This window comes from Palaemon carinicauda, chromosome 12, assembly GCF_036898095.1.
Source record: "Palaemon carinicauda isolate YSFRI2023 chromosome 12, ASM3689809v2, whole genome shotgun sequence".
Taxonomy (NCBI): domain Eukaryota; kingdom Metazoa; phylum Arthropoda; class Malacostraca; order Decapoda; family Palaemonidae; genus Palaemon; species Palaemon carinicauda.
Window position 1 is genome coordinate 9121850 of NC_090736.1, and position 17257 is coordinate 9139106.

The window sequence follows — 17257 nt, forward strand, 5'->3', positions numbered from 1 at the left end:
ACGCACGAAGTTAGAGCTATAGCAACCTCCGTGGCCTTCAAGCAAAATAAATCTCTGCAAAGTATTATGGACGCGACTTTTTGGAGAAAAAAGTCAGTGTTCGCGTCATTTTACTTAAAAAAAAAGATGTCCAGACTCTTTACGAGGACTGCTACACACTGGGTCCATTCGTTGCAGCGAGTGCAGTAGTGGGTGAGGGTTCTACCACTACATTACCCTAATTCCAATATCCTTTTTAATCTGTCTCTTGAAATGTTTTTAATATTGTTTTTTGGGTTGTACGGAAGGCTAAGAAGCCTTTCGCATCCTGGTTGATTTGGCGGGTGGTCAAAGTCATTTCTTGAGAGCGCCCAGATTAGGGGTTTGATGAGGTCCTGTTGTATGGGTTGCAGCCCTTAATACTTCAACTCCTGGGAGTCTTTCAGCATCCTAAGAGGATCGCTGGGCTTCGTGAGGAAGACAGACTAATAAGGCAGAGTAATCGTCTAAGTCAACTTCCTTACCAGGTACCTTTATATATTTGGGTTTTGTTATGATATAACTGTCAAAAACTCTAAGCATATACGCTGTAAACTTAATTAACTCTGGTCTCTACCCACCACCATGGGTGTGAATCAGCTATTATATATTCACCGGCTAAGTTAAATATTTAAAAATGATATTTTAATTATAAAATAAATTTTTGAATATACTTACCCGGTGAATATATAAATTAAAGGCCCCTCCCTTCCTCCCCGATAGAGACCCAGCGGGATGAGAAAAATTGGGTCTGTTTACATGTATATGCGGTATCTGGCCGATAGTTGGCGCTAGTGGGCACACCCGCAACCTTCATAGCGATCGCTCGCGAGTTTTTGTGTGTTTTTCTGTCGAGCCACCGGAGGCTCAGCTATTATATATTCACCGGGTAAGTATATTCAAAAATTTATTTTATAATTAAAATATCATGTTACGCAAGGGATGTGGTACTGTAGTAATACCTGCAGACAGCGGAGGCCAGCTTGCAGCGTACTGTAGGTGCTGTGCCCCAAGATAGGGGAAGATGAAAGACTTAATCCCTGGGAACGGTTCCCTCCACCATCTGCTTCTTGTCCATCAAGGTGCTGGGGTGATTAAACCACTCATTGTGTAGGCACCACAGGTTCGATGGAGAACGTCTCCATGATCCTGTTGGCTACGCTTTTCAGGAAATGGTCAGTGAAGGTTATCAGATACTTCCTCATGCCCCATTGAAGAACCTTTGTCATAGAGTAGTTTGTTGAAGGGTAACATACCCCTAAGATGGTGAGCTCTTGGTTTCTGCGGTTGCGAAAGAGAATCATGATTCGAGAGGTATTCCATAACTTTGCGAATCTACGCCGAGATCAAAATCTTTGTGACTCTACTTTAACCTTTCCCCCGTGCTGACATCTCCTTCCACTCAGGGGCGAGCTCCTGAAGTTCATTAGAGGTAATATCTCAGCACCCACACCGGGCATAGAAGCGGTTGGTCTAGGATATCAGCTATCACTAAGCCTTTCAATCCAGAAGTGCCCGAATCTAGGACCAGCTATAAACTCAGGGATGAAGTTGAGCATTACCTCTCTCCATCCCCCTGAATGGGAAATGATGTAGGAAAGACCATGGAGTTCACTTGCTCTCTTGCCCAAGGCGAGAAAAAAACCTTCTTCAGAATCAGGTTAAGTTCTGATTCCTGGCGTAATGGTTCGTAAGGGGATCCTTTCAGAGACCAAAAGACACGGACCACGTTCCATGGAGTATGTCAAACTTCTGACTGAGGACAGGTAAGCTCGAAACACTGTATGACGAGAGACAACTCCAACGATGGGGAAATATCAACTTCTTTCAATGTAAAGGCAAGTCTCAAGGCTGAGCGATAATTTTTCTCCGCCGAGACCGAGAGGAGTTTTTCCACCTAAAGGTACATACGGAATATTGTTGGAATAGTGGCATCGGGAGGAAAAGTACCCCTTCCACGACACCAACCACAGAAGAATGTCCACTTAGCCTGCTACGCAGCAGCTGAAGATTCTCGGAGGTATCCAGACATCTTCACAATATGTTGCGAAAATCCTCTGCGTAAGAATTGCTGGATAACCTCCAGGCGTGAAGACGTATGTAGTCTACGGCTTTGTGGTAGATGTTCACGTGTGGTGGTCTGAGTAGATCGTGACGTGGGTAGAGTTCTCTCAGGACTTCTGTCAGCTGCTGAAGAAGATCCGAAAACCCTTCCTCATGATGCTATAGCGGAGCTATGAGGGTTTTTGCCAAGTTGGTGGATTTTTTTGCCTTGTTGAGCAACCTTCTCATCAGGCAAAATGGGGGAAAAGCCTAGACGTAGAAGTTTTCCCACCGTTGTTGGATAGTATCTTGCAAGAGTCTAGGGATCCGGCACCGTGGAATAGAACAGCGGGAGCTTATTGTTCAGTGACGTTGCAAACAGATCCCTGGTCGAGGAACCACACAAAGTCAGTACACTCTTGGCTACTGGATGATTCAATAACCACTTTGAGCCCACTATCTGAGTCAGTACTCAGATCGTCCACCCTAACATCTCCCTTCTTTTGTCTGGTATAAGCAGGGTTGAAAGGGTGCCGAGTAGTCTTCGGCCACCTTAGCATTTCCCCAGTTAGTTGCCATAGGTGCTGGCAGTAACTACCGGCATTTTATAAGTCTTGACAGCCCAGTTCCAACTCCTATTAAAGGACTCAAGTTTTTATAGTTAGGGAAAAAATTAATGAAATGATGTCTTGATTTTGGTTTTCAATTATTTTGTGTTGGAGGTTGCAAACACTAATTAAATAATATTAACAGAAAATTGAGTAATGAGTAATGAATAATTGCTCACAAAATAGCCTACTAATCTAAGAATTAGATATTTTCCTCACAGCAATGCTTAGTATCCATAAAGGAAACTTTTAAAGCTAAGTCCTCAACATTATTATTATTAGATCTGATTTACATATAACTAATTTTATGTCTTATTTTAGGTCTCGATGAAGATAAAAGCGCTGTAAAAAAAGTGTGCGGAAAATGTCTATAAAATTAAAGGACACGGCTTTGAAATCAAGATGTACAGTAGAGAAGATGGATTACCAGATACAAACAATTTCCATAAATATCAACATTACAAAGGCAGCTTAAACAGGAAGGATTTCTTAAGCATGGGACGTTACTGTACCATAACAATTGATCCAGAATTTATGGTAACTGCTTCGTTTCCAGTTTTAACTCTTCAAGTTTTCTCTTCACGGGAACGTTTCGATATGTTTCAGTATTCTTCAAGGATGAATACCAAGTCCTATGCTGTTTATTATGGAGGAAGCTGAAAAAGGATCTGTTAACTACTCCATAAAGATGACTTAGGGAGAGATGGGCATTATAGAGACCACATAGTTACTATAGAAAATGATGATGATAATGTCATTGAAGATATATCAGCAGGATGCACTGCATGTCAACTTGTCAGAAATGTACAGAGGAAGAATTTTATTCTTAAACAGTTATGGGATGTATTTCAGATGATAATAGACTCTCTCTTCCTACCTAGAAGCAGGCTGTATACTCATAGCCAAACATTTTTGCCTCCTCTTTGAACTCCATTGCTTTGTGGCCTTAATGGAATTCCTCAGCCTGAAATATGTTAGGCAAGAACATGGCCGGTAAATCCAGATTTGCTGTTGCTGATTCTATCGTGTAGTTTATTCTTTGAATAAATGTCATTAAGACACCTCTGCATCTCTAATAAAGGTGAGAATAATTTAGATACTTATGAACAGTACACTAATCATAATTCTTTATGTAAGGGATTAATTTCTAGACTGTTAAGTTTCTAAAAAGGGATTATAATGATAAATTTTAAATATTTAACTTAGCCGGTGAATATATATAGCTGCAACTCTGTTGCTCGACAGACAAAAAACTGTAAAAACTCGCCAGCAATCGCTATACAGGTTGCGGGTGTGCCCATCAGCGCCAACTGTCGGCCAGATACCATACTCAATGTAAACAAAGACTCAATTTCTTCTCTGTCGACGTGTCGACAAGACGTACTTTACTCGCTGTTGAAACCTGGAGTTTTTCCCATCATATTTGGTGAAGTACTTTAATTTGGTTGTGAGCTTTCGCTGTGCAGGGTTTTTCTTCAAATAAATCCTTGAACTCTTTTTTGTATCGGATTCATTGTTGATGACTTAGATCGTTTTTTGGAATTTTCCCTTGACCAATTCAAAATGGCTGACCTTTCACAAGTTCCCAAGTTTAGAAAATGCAATGCTAGGGACTGTTCTAGGCGTCTTCCAAAGGCTTCTCTCGACCCTCACACTGTTTGTTCCAATTTTCGGGGTAAAACCTGTCAATTGGAAGATCGGTGTGAGGAATGCGTGGGCCTTTCGGAATTCGATTTTATCGAATTTGAGAAGTACACACGCAGACTAGAGAGAGATAGGGTAAGGAGAAGTTCTTCTAGGTCGGTAGATTTTTCCTCTCCTCATGCCCCTCAACCTATTCCTTCCCCTGTAGTGGTTGTTCCTAACCCCCCTCCTAGCACTCAGGAACCATCGATGGCTGACATGATGCGTGCTATCCATGCCTTGGGGGAGAGAGTTGAGTCCCTTGCAAGTGACCGCAATCAACTCATGGCGGATGTTAAGTGCCGCGGGAAGTGATAAAGTGCCTAGTGTTTCTCAAAGTGTTGTGAACAGTGTTGCGCTTGAGGGTTCGTCTGTTCGTGCCTGTCGTCCTCCTAGTCCGGGACCTCTTGCAAGCTCCAGAGCCCAGGGGAGAAGCAATGTCGTACGACGCATGGGTTCGAGAGGCCTTGATCAGCGAACAGACGTTCCCTCCATGGTATCAGGCGTATCTCCCCAAGATCGCCCCTACCTACGTAGACGAGAGAGCCCGTTTTTACCTCGTCGTCCGAAGGTGTTTCTCGTAAGAAACTTTGGACCAAGGTCTCACGACCTTTGAAACGTAAGTCGGTCCCTTCAGGACAAGTCCAACGTCCCGGTTGTAGCCACTGGGTCAGTTCGGACTCGTTGCCGTCATCTGATGACTGCTCGCCGCCTAAGAGAGGCAAAGCGGTACCGCCTCAGTCGCTCACCCCATCTGTTGCCGCACCTGCTCCCGTAGACCCTAAATGGGCTTTGCTGCAGGACATGCAGTCCAAGCTTGCGTCCTTGATGGAGGACTTTAATGCGGAGAAGGTTGCTGCTGAACCTTCTGGCCAACAACCATCCAAGCGGTCTGTTGTGCGTCCTGTTGACGCTGAGGTTACTTTCTCGCGTCTACCAGTTGAGGTGGTTCCTCCACCGATGCGACCCAGTGTGGGTTGCCAGCCGCACGTTGACGTTAGGCGACGCACGGAGGTGGTTGTTGACGTTCAGGACGTTCAGCAACCATCAGAGGTGACTTGTTTTGACGCGGTGCGTCAACCTCCGCAACCCGGTATGGTGTTGACTGCACAACCCAGACGGTCTAGACAGTCTCGGGTGGACGCTGTGCGTCCTCGCGCACCCATGGTTGTTGACAGTTCACAGACTGTGCAGCAGTTCCATGACGTTGCGTCCGGCTCCGTCACGCATGCACCAGTGCGACCGGACTCAGCGAGCCAGACGTTCCCCACTCCGTTGCCGTTTCCTCATCAGTTTTCGGATGAGGAACTATCAGATGAGGACGTTGCTGAACCACAAGACGATCAACCTTCAGAACTGGACGAGCCTAAGGCAACTCAACCATCATTGGACTTTAGAAAAGTCATGGCTGTATTCAAGGAGTTGTTTCCTGACCACTTTGTTTCTGTGGCTCCTCGTTCGCCGCCGTCAGAGTTTGTATTAGGCGTGCCTGTTACCGCACCTGCCTTTACTAAACTCGTTTTCTCTCGCTCATCCAAGAGAGCTTTGCGGCTGTTGGGAGACTGGTTAGAGTCTAAGAAGAGTTTAGGGAAGACAGCATTTGCCTTTCCCCCATCTAAACTCTCTTCTAGATCGAGCGTCTGGTATGCCACGGGAGAAGTTCTCGGCTTGGGAGTTCCTGCCTCTGCCCAGGGCGACTTCTCAAGTCTTGTAGACTCTCCCCGCCGCCTTGCCATGAGACGCTCGAAGATTTGTTGGTCACCATCGGACCTGGACCACCTTCTTAAAGGGATATTTAGGGCTTTCGAAGTCTTTAACTTCTTAGACTGGTGCTTAGGAGCCCTGAGCAGGAAAATCTCTTCCGCAGATAAGGATGTTTCCTTGCTCATTATGTCCTGCATGGACAAGGCCGTCCGTGATGGGTCCAACGAGCTAGCCGCCTCATTCACGTCCGGAGTCCTGAAGAAGCGAGAGACTCTCTGTTCTTTCCTGTCTGCTGGAGTAACGCCATGCCAGAGATCTGAGGTACTCTTTGCTCCCCTTTCCAAGTGCCTGTTTCCTGAAGTCCTGGTAAAGGAAATTGCCTTATCTTTAGTTCAGAAGGACACCCATGATCTAGTTGCGTCCTCGGCTCGCAAAGCTCCCCCTTTGCCTACATTGTCTGCTAGACCGAGGATAGACACTCCAGCGTCTCGCTTTATTCCGCCCTTTCGTGGCAGAGCCTCCAGCAGAGGAGGTGCTCGTGCCGAAGGGAAGCGAGGGAAGAGGAAAGGACCCAAGTCCTCTAAGGGCAGAGTCTGACTGCCCGCAACTTCAGACAGCAGTAGGAGCCAGACTCAAGAACTTCTGGCAAGCCTGGGAGAAGAGAGGCGCAGATCAACAATCTGTGAAGTTACTCAGAGAGGGGTACAAAATCCCTTTTTCAATATTAATCTTACCCGATGATCATGTAGCTGTCAACTCCGTTGCCCGACAGAAATCTAAGGTCGGGATACGCCAGCGATCGCTATCCAGGTGGGGGTGTACACAACAGCGCCATCTGTGAGTAGGTACTCAAGTACTTCTTGTCAACAAGAACTCAATTTTTCCTCTGTCGTGCCACCGGCAAGACCTACTTGGATACACTGTTGATTCTGGAGTTGTTTTCACGATTTTGGTGATGTATTCACTCTAGAGTTTAGCCTTCGCTATTTAGGAAGCTTTATCATTAGCTTAGCAAGCTTTTGGAATTAATTTGGATTAATTGTTAACGAACTTTGCTAGATTTTGGATCCCCCCTTTGACTATTTCTACAATCCAAGATGTCTGACCAGTCTCAAGTCCCTAAGTACAGGCAGTGTAGTGTTAGGGCTTGTAATAGGCGTCTTCCGAAGGCCTCCTTAGATCCTCACACCGTTTGTTCCAATTGTAGGGGTAAATCCTGTCAATTGGAAGATCGATGTGAGGAATGCGCTGGGCTTTCGGAATTTGATTTTAACGAATTCCTTAAAAATGCACGTAGGTTAGAGAAGGAGAGAATCAGGAGGAGTTCTTCTCGCTCTGTGGATTTTTCCTCTCCCCATGCCCCTCAACCTTTTCCTTCCCCTGTAGTGGTGACTCCCGACCCTGCTACTAGTGCTCAGCCATCCATGGCGGATATGATGCGTGCCATTCAGGCTCTCGGTGACAGAGTGGAGTCATTGGCTAATGACCGTAATCAGCTTTTGGCAGATGTCAAAGAGCTGAAAGCGAAGAGTGCAGTGGGAAGTGTTGTTAGTGCTAGTGATGTGAAAAGTGTCAGTGTCAGTGTTGCGCATGAGGGTACATCTGTGCGTGCCAGTCGTCCTCCCAGTCCGGGACCTCTTGCAAGCTCCCAAGCCCAGGGGAGAAGCAATGTCGAAGGACCAAAGGGTTCGGCAGGCCTTGATCAGCGCACGGATGTACCCTCAGTGGTTGCGGACGTATCTGCCAGAGATCGTCCCATCCACAAACAGACGAATGAGCCCTACCATTCCTCGTCTGTGGAAGAAGTAAGGAAGAAACGATGGACCAAGGTCTCACGACCGCTCAAGAGACCCTAAGTGGTCCATGCTGCAGACTATGCAGTCTCAGCTGGTTGCGTTCATGCTAGAGTATTATGCTGAGAAGGTTGACAACGCACCTGTTAACCTACAATCTGCCACGGTTGTGCGCTCAGCAGATACTGCGGCTGCCTGCTCCCACACTCCACCTGTGAGAGCTCCACCACCGATGCGCAGTCCTCCCTGCCAGACGCATGTTCTTACTGCACCATCCGTTGAAATGCGTGAGCTACCGCATCAGCAGTGGGAGGGTGCTGTAGAGCTGCCGGGTGTTCACCCTATGCGGCATGCTCCGCAACCCATGTAGCATACTCCGCATACCATGCGGCATTCTCCGCATCCCATGCGGCATGCTCTGCTACCCACGGCAGTCCCTCCCACGCACCAGCACTCTGCTTATGTTGTTGCCAGCTCGCAGACTGACCAGCAGCGGCATGATGTTGGATCCGCAGCAGTCACGCATGCACCCGTGCTGCCGGATTCAGCCGTTCAGCTTTCTGCTCCACCTTTGCCACTTCCTACTCAGCTTTCGGATGATGGAGTATCGGATGACGAAGCTGCACATTTGGATGAACCGCACTCCGACTTAGAAGGGCCCAAGTTTACGCCTCCCTCCTTAGACTTTCGTAAAGTCCTTGCCTTGTTCAGGGACTTGTATCCAGAACAGTTTGTGTCTGCAACCCCTCGCTCTCCTCCCTCCGAGTTTGCTCTGGGCATGCAGTCTGCTGCTCCTGCCTTCACCAAGCTTGTCCTCGCACGCTCATCCAAGAGAGCTTTGAGGGTTATGGGGGAGTGGTTGCAGTCCAAGAAGCAACTGGGAAAGACTGCTTTCATCTTTCCGCCTTCCAAGCTTGCTTCCAAGTCGAGCGTCTGGTATGCCACGGGAGAGGAACCCGGCTTGGGAGTTCCTGCCTCTGCCCAGGGCGACTTCTCAAGTCTGGTTGACTCTCCCCGCAGGCTGGCTATGAGACGATCGAAGATCTGCTGGTCCTTTTCCGACATGGATCATCTGTTGAAGGGAGTCTTTCGTGCTTTCGAGATCTTCAACTTCCTCGATTGGTGTCTGGGAGCGTTAAGCAGAAAGACTTCCCTTTCGGATAAGGACTCTGCCATGCTGATCATGTCTAGCATGGACAAAGCCATTCGGGATGGGTCTGGTGAACTTGCGGCTTCGTACGTGTCGGGAGTGCTTAAGAAGAGAGAACATCTTTGCTCCTTCTTGTCGTCTGGTATCACTCCTTGCCAGAAGTCGGAGTTGTTGTTTGCTCCTCTCTCCAAGTGTCTGTTTCCGGAGGAGCTGATTAAGGGGATGGCTGCCTCACTTATCCAGAAGGATACCCATGATCTGATGGCTTCTTCCGCACGTAAGGCTAAAACCTTACCTTCCGTGCCTAGACCCTTCCGTCCTGCAGCAGTAGACACTCCAGCGACTAGGTTCATCCCGCCCTTTCGTGGCAGAACCTCCAGCAAAGGAGGTACCCGTGCCGACAGTCACCGTGGCAAATCCAAGAAGGGTTCCAAGTCCGCAAAAGGCAGGATCTGACTGCCTTCCTCTCCAGACAGCAGTGGGAGCCAGGCTCAAGAACTTCTGGCGAGCTTGGGAGAGCAGAGGTGCAGACGCTCAGTCTGTGAAGTGGCTAAAGGAGGGGTACAGAATTCCGTTCTGCCGCAGTCCCCCTCTAGCTACATCTCCCATCAACCTCTCTCCCAACTACAAGGAGAAGGACAAGAGGCTAGCGTTGCAACAAGAGGTGTCGCTCTTGCTACAAAAGGGAGCGGTAGTCATAGTCCGGGACCATCAATTCCCGGGCTTCTACAACCGTCTCTTCCTGGTAGCGAAGAAGACAGGAGGTTGGAGACCGGTGCTGGACGTCAGTGCTCTCAATGCTTTTGTCACCAAGCAGACGTTCACGATGGAGACGACGAAGTCGGTCCTAGCATCGGTCAGGAAGGAGGACTGGATGGTCTCGTTAGACCTGAAAGACGCATACTTTCACGTCCCCATCCATCCAGACTCCCAACCTTTCCTAAGGTTCGTCTTTGGAAAGGTTGTGTACCAGTTCCAAGCCCTGTGCTTTGGCCTAAGCACGGCACCTCTTGTGTTTACCAGACTGATGAGGAATATTGCCAAATTCCTTCACTTGGCAGACATCAGAGCCTCCCTCTATTTGGACGACTGGCTTTTAAGAGCTCCGTCAAGTCGTCGCTGTCTGAAGAATCTCAGATGGACTATGGATCTGACCAAGGAATTGGGCCTCCTGGTCAATGTAGAAAAGTCCCAGCTCGTACCATCCCAGACCATTGTCTATCTAGGTATGGAGATTCAGAGTCGAGCTTTTCGGGCTTTTCCGTCGGCCCCAAGGATCAATCAAGCCCTAGAATGCATCCAGAGCATGCTGAGAAGGGACCGATGTTCAGTCAGGCAGTGGATGAGCCTAACAGGGACACTTTCATCGCTGGCCCAGTTCATCGAGTTAGGGAGACTCCACCTCCGCCCCCTTCAGTACCATCTAGCTGCTCACTGGAGAAAGGACATGACGCTAGAGGCGGTCTCAGTGCCTGTTTCCGAAGAGATGAGGTCTTCTCTGACGTGGTGGAAGAACAGCATTCTTCTCAGGGAAGGTCTACCATTGGCTGTTCAGACCCCCGACCACCGTCTCTTCTCGGACGCATCGGACACGGGCTGGGGTGCGACACTGGACGGACAGGAATGCTCGGGCACTTGGAATCAGGAGCAAAGGACACTTCACATCAATTGCAAGGAGCTGTTGGCAGTTCATCTAGCCTTGATAAACTTCAAGTCCCTCCAGCTAAACAAGGTGGTGGAGGTGAACTCCGACAACACCACAGCCTTGGCTTACATCTCCAAGCAAGGAGGGACTCATTCGAGGAAGTTGTTCGAGATCGCAAGGGACCTCCTCATTTGGTCAAAAGATCGAAAGCTTTCGCTGGTAACGAGGTTTATTCAGGGCGACATGAATGTCATGGCAGATCGCCTCAGCCGGAAGGGTCAGGTCATCCCCACAGAGTGGACCCTTCACAGGAATGTTTGCAGCAGACTATGGGCCCTGTGGGGTCAGCCCACCATAGATCTTTTCGCTACCTCGATGACCAAGAGGCTCCCGATGTATTGTTCTCCGATTCCAGACCCAGCAGCAGTTCACGTGGATGCCTTTCTGCTGGATTGGTCCCATCTAGACCTGTATGCGTTCCCTCCGTTCAAGATCGTCAACAGGGTACTTCAGAAGTTCGCCTCTCACGAAGGGACACGGTTGACGTTGGTTGCTCCCCTCTGGCCTGCGAGAGAATGGTTCACCGAGGTACTGCAATGGCTAGTGGACGTTCCCAGGACTCTTCCTCTAAGAGTGGACCTTCTACGTCAGCCTCACGTAAAGAAGGTACACGCAAGCCTCCACGCTCTTCGTCTGACTGCCTTCAGACTATCGAAAGACTCTCAAGAGCTAGAGGCTTTTCGAAGGAGGCAGCCAGAGCGATTGCCAGAGCAAGGAGGACATCCACTCTCAGAGTCTATCAGTCAAAATGGGAAGTCTTCCGAAGCTGGTGCAAGGCGAATGCAGTTTCCTCAACCAATACCTCTGTAGCACAGATAGCTGACTTTCTGTTACATCTAAGAAATGTAAGATCCCTATCAGCTCCTACGATCAAGGGCTACAGGAGTATGTTGGCAGCGGTCTTCCGCCACAGAGGCTTGGATCTTTCTACCAACAAGGATCTACAGGACCTCCTTAGGTCTTTTGAGACCTCAAAGGAACGTCGGTTGTCCACACCAGGCTGGAACCTAGACGTGGTTTTAAGGTTCCTGATGTCATCAAGATTCGAACCGCTCCAGTCAGCCTCTTTTAAGGATCTCACGTTAAAAACTCTTTTCCTCGTTTGCTTAGCGACAGCTAAAAGAGTCAGTGAGGTCCATGCCTTCAGCAGGAACATAGGTTTTACATCTGAGACGGCTACATGTTCCTTGCAACTCGGTTTTTTGGCGAAAAACGAGCTTCCTTCCCGTCCTTGGCCCAAATCGTTCGAGATCCCAAGCCTGTCCAACTTGGTGGGGAACGAACTAGAGAGAGTACTTTGCCCAGTAAGAGCTCTTAAGTACTATTTAAGACGGACAAAGCCAATACGAGGACAGTCAGAAGCTTTATGGTGTTCTATCAAGAAGCCTGCTCTTCCGATGTCTAAGAACGCAGTTTCTTACTACATCAGGCTTCTGATTAGAGAGGCACATTCTCATCTGAAGGAGGAAGACCTTGCTTTGCTGAAGGTAAGGACACATGAAGTTAGAGCTGTCGCTACTTCAGTGGCCTTCAAACAGAACCGTTCTCTGCAGAGTGTTATGGATGCAACCTATTGGAGAAGCAAGTCAGTGTTCGCATCATTCTATCTCAAAGATGTCCAGTCTCTTTACGAGAACTGCTACACCCTGGGACCATTCGTAGCAGCGAGTGCAGTAGTAGGTGAGGGCTCAGCCACTACATTCCCATAATCCCATAACCTTTTTAATCTTTCTCTTGAATTCTTTTTATTGTTGTTTTTTGGGTTGTACGGAAGACTAAGAAGTCTTCCGCATCCTGGTTGATTTGGCGGGTGGTCATATTCCTTCTTGAGAAGCGCCTAGATTAGAGGTTGTGATGAGGTCCTTTAGTAGGGGTTGCAGCCCTTCATACTTCAGCACCTAGGAGTCGTTCAGCATCCTAAGAGGACCGCTAGGCTCAGTAAGGAAGACGTACTTAAAAAAGGCAGAGTAATAGTTCAAGTCGACTTCCTTACCAGGTACTTAATTATTTTATGTTTGTTATTTTGAATAACTGATAAAATGAAATACGGGATACTTAGCTTCTTATGTTGACATGTATGCTGGTCTCCACCCACCACCCTGGGTGTGAATCAGCTACATGATCATCGGGTAAGATTAATATTGAAAAATGTTATTTTCATTAGTAAAATAAATTTTTGAATATACTTACCCGATGATCATGAATTTAAGAACCCTCCCTTCCTCCCCATAGAGAACCAGTGGACCGAGGAGAAAATTGAGTTCTTGTTGACAAGAAGTACTTGAGTACCTACTCACAGATGGCACTGTTGTGTACACCCCCACCTGGATAGCGATCGCTGGCGTATCCCGACCTTAGATTTCTGTCGGGCAACGGAGTTGACAGCTACATGATCATCGGGTAAGTATATTCAAAAATTTAATTTACTAATGAAAATAACATTTTGTACGCAAACCCCCTCTAGCGACGGCCCCCATCGATCTCTCTCCCAGGTACAGAGAGGAAGAAAAGAGACAAGCCCTGAAACTGGAAGTGTCTCTTTTGCTAGAGAAGGGAGCGGTGGTCAAAGTCTCGGACCTTCGATCACCGGGATTTTACAACCGTCTCTTCCTAGTTTCAAAGAACACAGGAGGTTAGAGACCGGTGCTAGACGTCAGTGCTCTGAATGTCTTTGTCACAAAGACGAAGTTCTCCATGGAAGACCACAAAGTCAGTCTTAGCAGCGGTCAGAAAGGAAGACTGGATGGTCTCGCTAGACCTAAGGGACGCCTACTTCCACATCCCCATTCACTCAGACTCCCAACCTTTTCTGAGATTCGTCTTCGAAGATGTGGTTTACCAGTTTCGGGCCCTGTGCTTTGGCCTAAGCACAGCTCCTCTCGTATTTACGAGGCTGATGAGGAATGTGGCCAAATTCCTCCACTTATCGGACATCCGAGCCTCCCTTTATTTGGACGACTGGCTTCTCAGAGCCTCTTCCAGTCGTCGCTGTCTGAAGGATCTCAAGTGGACTCTAGATCTGACCAAGGAATTGGGACTCCTAGTCAATTTGGAAAAGTCGCAGCTGGTCCCATTCCAAACTATTCTGTATTTAGGGATGGAGATTCACAGTCTAGCTTTTCGGGCTTTTCCGTCGGCCCCCAGAATAGATCAAGCCCTGCTATCCATCCAGAAGATGCTGAAGAAGGAACGCTGCTCAGTCAGGCTGTGGATGAGTCTGATAGGGACGCTGTCATCCCTGGAACAATTTGTATCACTAGGAAGACTACACCTCCGTCCTCTTCAATTCCATCTGGCTTTTCACTGGAAAAAGGACAAGACGCTAGAGGCGGTCTCGATCCCGATTTCCGGAAAGATAAAGTTTTGTCTGACTTGGTGGAAGGACAATATCAACCTAAGAGAGGGTCTTCCCCTGGCTGTTCAGACTCCCAACCACGTTCTCTTCTCGGACGCATCGGACTTGGGCTGGGGCGCGACGCTGGACGGTCGGGAATGCTCAGGTCTGTGGAACTCGAGTCAGAGGAGCATGCATATCAACTGCAAGGAGCTGTTGGCAGTTCATATGGCCTTGAAAAGCTTCGAGTATCTCCTTCGAGGCAAAGTGGTGGAAGTAAACTCGGACAACACCACGGCCTTGGCGTACATCTCCAAACAAGGAGGTACCCACTCACTGACGTTGTACGAGATCGCAAGGGACCTGCTCATCTGGTCAAAAGGTCAAGACATCTCCCTAGTAACGAGGTTCATCCAAGACGACTTGAACGTCATAGCAGATTGTCTCAGTCGGAAAGGGCAAGTAATTCCAACCGAATGGACCCTCCACAAGGATGTGTGCAAGAGACTTTGGGCCACTTGGGGTCAACCAACCATAGATCTCTTTGCAACCTCGCTGACCAAGAGGCTTCCAATCTATTGCTCCCCAGTCCCGGACCCAGCAGCAATACATATAGATGCCTTCCTCCTAGATTGGTCACATCTGGATCTCTACGCATTCCCACCGTTCAAGATTGTCAACAAGGTACTGCAGAAGTTCGCCTCTCACGAAGGGACAAGGTTGACGTTAGTTGCTCCCCTCTGGCCCGCGAGAGAATGGTTCACCGAGGTACTTCGATGGTTAGTAGACGTTCCCAGAAGTCTTCCTCTAAGAGTAGACCTTCTACGTCAGCCACACGTAAAGAAGGTACACCAAAGCCTCCACGCTCTTCGTCTGACTGCCTTCAGACTATCGAAAGACTCTCGAGAGCTAGAGGCTTTTCGAAGGAGGCAGCCAGTGCGATTGCTAGAGCAAGGAGAGCGTCTACCATTAGAGTCTACCAATCGAAGTGGGAAGTCTTCCGAGACTGGTGCAAGTCAGTTTCTGTATCCTCGACCAGTACCTCTGTAGCCCAAATAGCTGATTTTCTCTTATACCTGAGAAAAGGACGATCCATTTCAGCTCTCACTATCAAGGGCTACAGAAGCATGTTGGCATCGGTCTTCCGGCATGGAGGCTTAGATCTTTCCAACAATAAAGATCTGCAAGACCTCCTTAAGTCGTTTGAGGCCACTAAGGAGCGTCGTTTGGCTACCCCTGGGTGGAATTTAGACGTGGTACTAAGATTCCTCATGTCAGACAGGTTTGAGCCGTTACAGTCAGCCTCCCTGAAAGATCTCACTCTTAAAACTCTTTTCCTGGTATGCTTAGCCTCGGCTAAAAGAGTCAGTGAGATTCATGCCTTCAGCAAGAACATCGGATTTTCGTCGGAAAAAGCTACTTGTTCGCTGCAACTTGGTTTTCTAGCCAAAAATGAACTACCTTCTCGGCCTTGGCCTAAATCTTTCGATATTCCCAGCTTATCGGAGATCGTAGGCAATGAACTAGAAAGAGTCTTATGCCCTGTTAGAGCTCTTAAGTTCTATTTAAATCGTACTAAACCTTTACGAGGCCAATCTGAAGCTTTATGGTGTTCAGTTAAGAAACCATCCTTGCCTATGTCAAAGAATGCTTTGTCATACTTTATCAGATTGTTAATACGAGAAGCTCATTCACATCTGAGTGAGGAAGACCGAGCTTTGCTTAAGGTGAAGACGCACGAAGTTAGAGCTGTAGCAACTTCCGTGGCCTTTAAGCAAAATAGATCTCTGCAAAGTATAATGGACGCAACCTATTGGAGAAGCAAGTCAGTGTTCGCGTCATTTTACTTGAAAGATGTCCAGTCTCTTTACGAGAACTGCTACACACTGGGACCATTCGTAGCAGCGAGTGCAGTAGTGGGTGAGGGCTCAACCACTACAATTCCTTAATTCCATATCCTTTTAATCTGTCTCTTGAAATGTTTTTAATATTGTTTTTTATGGGTTGTCCGGAAGGCTAAGAAGCCTTTCGCATCCTGGTTGATTTGGCCGGTGGTCAAAGTCATTTCTTGAGAGCGCCCAGATTAGGGGTTTGATGAGGTCCTGTTGTATGGGTTGCAGCCCTTGATACTTCAGCTCCTAGGGGTCTGTCAGCATCCTAAGAGGATCGCGAGGCTCCGTAAGGAAGACGTACTTACAAGGCAGAGTAATCGTCTAAGTCAACTTCCTTACCAGGTACCTATTTATTTTGTTTTTGTTATATTGATAACTTCCAAAATGAAATAAAAACTCTTAGCTTATACGATGTAAACATATTTAACTGGTCTCTACCCACCACCCTGGGTGTGAATCAGCTATATATATTCACCGGCTAAGTTAAATATTTAAAAATGATATTTTAGTTATAAAATAAATTTTTGAATATACTTACCCGGTGAATATATAAATTAAACGACCCTCCCTTCCTCCCCAATAGAGACGCAGTGGGATGAGAAGAAATTGAGTCTTTGTTTACATTGAGTATGGTATCTGGCCGACAGTTGGCGCTGATGGGCACACCCGCAACCTGTATAGCGATCGCTGGCGAGTTTTTACAGTTTTTTGTCTGTCGAGCAACAGAGTTGCAGCTATATATATTCACCGGGTAAGTATATTCAAAAATTTATTTTGTAATTAAAATATTATTTCTAATAATATTGATATTTTTAAGGGTATTGTGTAGGTTAGCTTATGTAGGAAATTTGCTTTTACGAACATGGTAATCCTCAGCGAGCATATCCATTAAACTGAGGCACAGCTTGATTTAAAATGTTGCATGTGTAGTTGCATTAATTTAACAAATAGTTATTTGTTGGTTGGATTAACTCTTCCCTGATAATTTTCATACCATTAACTAATATAAAGCTCTGTTAGGTAAAAGATAGAAACATTACCTGGTCAAATATCCTTTTAGAGTATTTGTTCTTATATGAATACAAACCATTGTCGCTTATTAGTGGTATGATTTCAACGACAGGCAACTGAGCATTGACATTGATTTCGGATGTAGTGTAGTATTATTATTATTATTAGTGTTATTTCAGAATGCCCCCAACTTACAAACATTCACAGATGCAAACACAAATCCAACTGAAAATAACAAAGATTAAATAAAGAAATACTGTAATAAAACAAAATTTAATAAAATTCGACTTACAACCAGTTTCACAGAACTAATTAA

The 17257-nt window shown here is 47.0% G+C and overlaps 1 long non-coding RNA gene across 1 annotated transcript in view; it reads left to right on the top strand.

Annotated features, from left to right (window-relative positions):
- The window catches only part of LOC137650506 (uncharacterized), a 50877-nt gene that overhangs the window by 23333 nt on the left and 10287 nt on the right, over positions 1 to 17257 (top strand). The window contains exon 2 of the long non-coding RNA XR_011045971.1: positions 2991 to 3750. This is a non-coding gene — a long non-coding RNA (uncharacterized lncRNA). The remainder of the gene's footprint in view (positions 1 to 2990; positions 3751 to 17257) is intronic.